General features: G+C 54.3%; 1 non-coding gene across 1 annotated transcript; it reads left to right on the plus strand.

Annotated features, from left to right (window-relative positions):
- The first annotated feature begins 302 nt into the window (after nt 1–302).
- LOC129403972 (small Cajal body-specific RNA 13) lies at nt 303–565 on the plus strand. Its single transcript, XR_008629592.1, has one exon. It is a non-coding gene; the product is annotated as a small Cajal body-specific RNA 13 (non-coding RNA).
- Nucleotides 566–6,247: the final 5,682 nt, after the last annotated feature.

The raw sequence follows: 6,247 nt of genomic DNA on the forward strand, positions 1-6,247 counted from the left end.
CTCCCACCTATGGTGCTGGCAGGCTCCCAGCCTCTGCGTGCTCTCTGCTGTCCCCAGGGGTGCTGCTAAGGTCAGCGCGAGCTGCACGGTGTTTGGGCATGAGCCAGGACAGCTTGGTGCACAGCCCGATTCCATCCCTGGCACCCCCTGTGGTCCCCTGAGCACCGCCGGGAGTGATCCCTGAGCACAGAGCCAGGAGTCAGCCCCAAGCACAGCTGACTGTGGCGGTGAAACACAAACAAACTGTGTGAAGTTCAAGCTCAGTTGTCTGCCCTTTCTAAGACCCGAGTACTCATCTGTAAAATGGGTTTAGACCTGGCGCCTGCCGCAGTGCGGAGCACGCCAGACTCACTGAGAGAGCGTCTCCAGGAGGAAGCTGAGGCATGACGGCGCGAGTGCCGGCAATTCCTGTAAAATTTTCTTCCCACAGCTTATGGGCACTGTTGCCATGGCAATAGCGACTGGGCGGTGTCGCTGTCTATCAGGAACAGTCAGAGAAGCCGGCGGTCTCGATATTGTGCACAGAAGGTGTGGTTTCTGCTGGGCACTGAGCACTGCCACAATTTTTTTAAATGGGTTTGCCAGCCCCTGGCTTCGATGCTTTAGAGTGTTTGTGAAGGGCTTAGAGCCATGGTCACCCCCCCAGCAAACACTGTGTTTGTTCAACCAACAGGCCCGATTTTAGGACGGGCTTGAGTCAGTGCCTCTTCCGTACTTTCTCCCATTTCCTGGCCCCGGAAGAGTGCGTCCCTGGAGACCGTGCCGTGCTGGAGTCTCCTGTACCCCCAATTATGGAGCCTGGGTTTCCAGGACCTTCAGGGGTCTCATCTGGGCCCATCCCGGGTCACTCCAGGGGGCTGTCTCTGGCCCGTGTTAGATTCTCAGGACTGCATGGTGACGCATACAAGCCACTGGCCCTGGCGAGGGTTTGGAGGGGTGGGGTGTGGGCACCCAACTCCTGGCACACACACGGTCTCCCACATACTGCCCGGTGGAGCCCTCCCCCGCCAGTCATTGCACAAGTCTCGCTGATTCAGTGGGGGACAAAGAAGCCGTCACTCGCCAATGACACGGGTCCTTCTCCATGTTAAAGGGGGTGTGGCCTTTATTGTAAGCTTCTCGGGGTCTCCTGTCCCCAGAGAGTATAGCATAGCCCGTACCCCAACAGCCGCACCACACGAGGGGGAAAGGAAGTGGTGAGGCTGGGAACTCTGCCCTCTGCCAGCCCCTCGGGGGGAAGTTCGGAGCTGCCAGCACTCGTGCCCACACTGGCAGTCCCCAGGGGCACCTGCTAGCGTGGTGCCACAGCCTCAGGGCTGGAGAGTGGCCCCAGCATAGGGAAGAGCTGGGGAGGTGGAGGGCGGGCTTCACCCCACCAAGTGGTTCCTCGGTGCCCAGAGTCTCCCAGAGCCTGTCTGCCTGGGGCAGGCACCCCACGGGCCTGGGAGATGGGGGGTCCCCTACAGCAGGTGCATCAGCACTGGCAGGCACAGGCCTCTGGCTGCTGTCTAGGGGAGTTCTGGGCATTTGGGGAGCAGGAGGTCAGGAAAAAAAACAAGAAATGACACACACACATCCAGTGAAATACCCTAAAAACAAGTAAAACAGTCCGACACCCCGGTGGGACCCCAGCATCACGCAGCTCACCAAGGACGACACCAGGAGCAAACCACGATGTCAGGGGCTGTCTACGGGGGTGCTCTGTGTGTCACTTGTGGGTTCGCCGATTGGGCACCCTCTGGGGAGGTGGGGGAGACTGGGAGGGCAGCAGAGGTACACGGGGCTTTCCGGGCTTCCTGCTATGACCCGAGATCGCTGAGAAATCCAGCTTGTTCTTTTCTGTTTGTTTTTGAGCCACACCCGGTGGTACTCAAGGTTTATTCCTGGCTCTGCACTCAGGGACCACCCCTAGCAGGGCACGGGGAGTCTTATGGGGTGCCGGAAATGGAACCCAGGTCAGCTGCGTGCAAGGCAAGCATCCAACCATACCCACAGTACTGTTGCTCTGGGGCCTCCTCAAGCTTACACACTTTTAAAACAGTCTTAGAAATGCATCACTTCCTTCTCCCCTCACTAGACTTCACTCAGGATGGGTTCACTTTTTGGAGACGCTCTGTAATGATCCTTCTCCCACTAATCTCTGTCTCTGTCTCTGTCTCTCTCTGTCTCTCTGTCTCTCTCTCTCTGCCTTCCCTGGACATCATGCAAGCCTCAGAAATGCACTGTAGCACTGTCATCCCATTGTTCATAGATTTGCTCGAGTGGGCACCAGTAACGTCTCCATTGTGAGACTTGTTGTTACTGTTTTTGGCATATCGAATATGCCACGGGTAGCTTGCCAGGCTCTGCTGTACAGGAGCGATACTCTCAGTAGCTTGCCGGGCTCTCCAAGAGGGATGGAGGAATCAAACCTGGGTCAGCTGCATGCAAGGCAAACACCCTACCCACTGTGCTATTGCCCCAGTCCCAATAGCACATTGGGCTATTGCAAGCCCTGGAAATACCAAGAGGAAATTGACAACTGCTGCACATCAGGGATTTCAAGATGTGGGAAGGGGCGGGGGTGGGGGGCAGGGGTTGAGGCTGGAGAAAGAATGCAGAAGAATTGAACTGACCCAGCTTCAGAGACTCATGGTTAACTCTCAAAAGATATCAACTAGCTGAAAGAGTTTCTCAGATATACACTCTGGGGTGACCCTGGGGGTGAGGGGGACAAGTCTCCCCGCCCCGTGGAAGCCTCAGCAAGCACTCACACCCCAAAGCAGCTGCCATGCTCACAGCTGGGCTCCACCACCTCATGGCTGAGCTCTGCAGATGCCAAACTGCCAAAAAGTTCAGGTACACCAGTTTTTGAGAATAGGACTGAAAACTCTGGGCCTTCTCAGAGTGGGAAGGGGGGCGACCTCCCTCCATCCCCCACCCATACCTTCTGAAGCCCCTGGGAGCCACACCCACATCCCAACCACCACCACCACGTAAGCTCACTGCCCAGTTAGGTATTCTAGGTTTTCTGGACCACGTGGCTGCCTTTGAGGCTGCATGACATTTCCGAACTCTTCAATACTAAGAGTGCAGTAGGAGCACCCGGAGGGATGGGAATGGAATGCAGAAGCCAACCAACAACAGAAACAATAACACAGAAGGCTCAACTAGCAACAACAGCTAAGTAAACCCTCAGACAAGGACTTAATGTCCCCACAGTGAGTATAACAATGTAGTGTTATAAAACAATTTAGTGTTGTACTTTTAGCGAAGTATTTTTTTAACATTTCGTTAACCACTTAGTGGTGATAAGCACAATAAAATAAATTATTTTGGGCCTACTAGATTTGTAAAATAAATTAGAAAGGAAGAATTGGATTTTCCGGAGGTGTGATTCTGTTAAGGAAGAAGCGAGGAAGAAGGAAGGAGTCAGACAATCAAGACCTCTAATTAGTCCCTCATTTACATACATAATCACCCCATAAACCTTCATTAGCATAGGATATAATCAATTAGATAGTGGAAGTACCTTAGAGGTAAGGATACTGTAATCCAGGAGCCATAGTATAGTGGGTAGGGCATTTGTCTAGCAATGGGTTAGATCTCCAGCACTTCATATGGTCCCCTGAGCCCACCAGGAGTGATCTGGAATGCCAGGAATAAGCCCTGAGTACCACTGAGTGTGGCCAAATCTTCCGTCCACGCCCCCCACTTCCTCCCCCCCAAAAAAACAATATATAATACATCTAAGCTCAAGTCATGGTATAGGGTGTGTGTTGGGGTTGCTGCTGTTTGCAAGTCAAACACCCTACCCGCTGCTGCTGCTGTATCTATGTAAATAAAGATCGGTAACAATAAAAAAAAATATTTTGGGCCTACTACGAGGGGGAGGGGCAGGCTTGAGGGGTGGTTGGGAAAATAAGGGTGGACTATTGAATGCCTGTAACAAGTGCATCATGAACATCTTTGTAAATCACGATGTTTAAATAAAGTGGAAAAAATAAATCATTGTCTAATCATCATCGAAACAAACAAACAACGAATGCAGAAGAAACTCCTAATGCCCAGTGTGTCGAGCACCTCGACTCCAGCAAAGCCCATGTTCCTGTTGTCTGAGAACTGGGGATCCTTCACCGCTCGGCTGTGTTTGCTTGTTAACCCGCGTGGGCCGTGGGCCAGCGTTGCTCCTGGGAGCACACTCACCCTCCACCGAGCCCAGAGATTGTTGGGGGCGCAGAGAAAGGATGGAGGTCTCAACAGGCCAGCATCTGTCCCTTTATAACAGCTCTTCCTCCACGCCCAGTGGCTCATGAGCCCATAAACCTCGAAAGCATAAAATACCAGAGAAAAACACCTGGGCATCCCCCCTGAGCTGCACCGGCCCGAGACCTGCTCCACACAGCACCCGTGGGTCCGCCTACAGAAGGACTCCGCTGTAGCAGCAGCGTCTGTTGAGCTCCGAGTGTCACCCCGATCGTGGCAGCCCTGATGTCCGTGCTGGGAGTGGGGATGGTGTGGGGACCAGGCCCTACAATGACCCTGTACCCAGTCTCCCAGGACTCCACTCGGGCATGACACTAGTCTAGGAGAAGGTCACATTCCCAGTTGGGTTTGAACCCACTCACGTCCCCTTTGCCCCCCTGTGAAGGGACACAGTGTAAGGGGGGGGTACTGGGAGTCTGAACCGTCTGTGCTGGTCAGCCGTGCCCAAGGCCACTGCAGACACTAGGGCAGGGGGAGAGAGACCAGTTAGGAAAGGGAACCGGGGGTGGGTGGGAAATGTGCCTGCCACAGAGGCAGGCTGGAGGCTGGGAGGGGAATTGGGGATGCTGGTGGAGGGGAGTGAGCACTGGTAAGGGATTGTTAAAACAATACATGCCTGAAACTCAATCATAAATATCTTTTATGTCTTGTAAGTCATGGTGATTCGATTTAAAAAAAAGAAAGTTCTCTGTAGAGACTCCCTCTGAGTGCCCCCAAAGGGAGAGAGGAGTTGATCAGGTGCTCAGAACCAGGGCTCAGAGAGCACTGGGTCCCAGGGCACCCAGGGATGGCCCCCTTCCTTCCCGCAGTCCTCTCTAGGGACTTTCATGACCTCTCCTTGGCTGGGAGGTCATGAAAGCAGACCCTGAGGACGAGACCGGGGCTGGCCCCAGGAAATGCCAACAGCCAAGTGGGGAGGGGAACTGGTCTGTGGGAGTGGGTGTTAGCCAGCTCTCAGGGGACAGGGTCACCTTGGGATGCTGCAGGCCTGAGAGCTGCACAGGGTCACGGATTATCTGTTGGTCTACCCGTATCTGCTCTTAGAATTTGGGGCCTCTTCGGTTGTGGACTGCTGCTTGGTTTCTGACATCTGCTGTCAGGTTCTGGAAATTTCTGCACCTCCCTCTCAAAGCCCTGTTCCACAGTGGCGGTGAGGTGGAGGTGAGGTCACGTATGCCAAGTGTGTGACACAGCCACTCACATTCACCTATTGGCTTGTAGCTGCTTCCTCCTCACCCAGCATGGAAAGATGGATGGGTCCTCCCTGAGAGGATGGTCCTCCCTGAGATGGATGGTCCTCCCTAAGATAATGAGTCATTCCCTGAGATGGATCCTCCCTAAGATGAATGGTCCTCCTTGATGATGTGCTCTCCCTGAGGTGAATGGTCCTCACTGAGATGGATGGTCCTGACTATAAACAGGTCCTCCCTGAGGGGATGGGTCCTCCCTGAGATGGACATATTCTCCCTGAGAAGGATTGTCTTCCTTGTGTGGACGGGCCCTCCCTGACGGGACAGGTCCTCCCTCAAAAGGACAGGTCCTCCCTGAGGGGACAGGCCCTCCCTGCTGGGACAGGTTTTCCCTGAAATGGATGGTCCTCCCTGAGGGGGTGAGACCTCCCTGAAAGGACGGGTCCTCCGTGAAAGGATGGGTGTTCCCTGAGGGGATGGGCCCTCCCTGACGGGACAAGTCCTCCCTGAAATGGATGGCCCTCCCTAAGATGAGTCATTCCCTGAGATGGATCCTCCCTAAGATGAATGGTCCTCCTTGATGATGTGCTCTCCCTGAGGTGAATGGTCCTCACAGAGATGGATGGGTCCTCCCTGAGATGGACAGGTTCTCCCTGAGAAGGATTGTCTTCCTTGTGTGGATAGGCCCTCCCTGACGGGACAGGTCCTCCCTGAAAGGACGGGTCCTCCCTGAGGGGACAGACCCTCCCTGAAAGGATGGGTGTTCCCTGAGGGGATGGGTCCTCCCTGAGGGGACAGGTTCTCCCTGCATG

Source organism: Sorex araneus, chromosome 3 (assembly GCF_027595985.1).
Source record: "Sorex araneus isolate mSorAra2 chromosome 3, mSorAra2.pri, whole genome shotgun sequence".
NCBI lineage: Eukaryota > Metazoa > Chordata > Mammalia > Eulipotyphla > Soricidae > Sorex > Sorex araneus.